The sequence below is a fragment of the Nestor notabilis genome, unplaced genomic scaffold, assembly GCF_000696875.1.
Source record: "Nestor notabilis isolate BGI_N333 unplaced genomic scaffold, ASM69687v1 scaffold20367, whole genome shotgun sequence".
Lineage (NCBI taxonomy): Eukaryota > Metazoa > Chordata > Aves > Psittaciformes > Psittacidae > Nestor > Nestor notabilis.
Window position 1 is genome coordinate 22997 of NW_009936302.1, and position 703 is coordinate 23699.

The window sequence follows — 703 nt, forward strand, 5'->3', positions numbered from 1 at the left end:
GATGCTCCCCCCCACTTCCCACCGCTTGGCTGCTGCATTGAGGGGTGCAGGGCACCCCCAAACCCCCTCAGCCCTTTGCAGTGACCCTCCAGGAAGCAGCGCCCTTGTTTTGGGGGTGACCTGGAGGAGGATGCGGAGGCTCTTGCCATTCATTCAGGTTCTATTTAACGTGGGTTGTTTGGGGTTTGGGGTTTTTTTTTCCCCTTCTGAAATGTTTATTCCTCATGAGGGAATCTTAATTTTAGAGGCAGCGGCACTTCTGCACGCTGAAGTGATTGCGGAGCTCCAAGAGCCCGATGATGGAAGCTCCAGCAGGGAGGGAGGGAAAGGCAAATGGATCCCTTAGACCCCGGCTTGTATGGAGAGGTGTGGGGTGACCAGGCCAGGGAAAAATGCAGCTTTTGTACTCTGATAAAGGGGGAAAACTGGGCTCCAGAAGCACCTTTATGCTTCTAAGTGAAGTTTTCTGTGTGATACCAGAGGATGAATCACTCGGAGGAGCTGAGGAGCCTTTGCCAGGCGAATTCCAAAGGAGCTGCTGGTACCGGTGGGGAAAGAGCTTTCCCTGTGAAGTGCTGCAGAGCTCGGGGCTGACCCCGCACACGTGTGTGATCCCTGGAGCACGATGCTCCGTGGGGGGATCGGGGGCGATGAGGGGGGACCCGTGTCTGAGCGCAGGGGAACATCCCATGGGAGTGGGGGG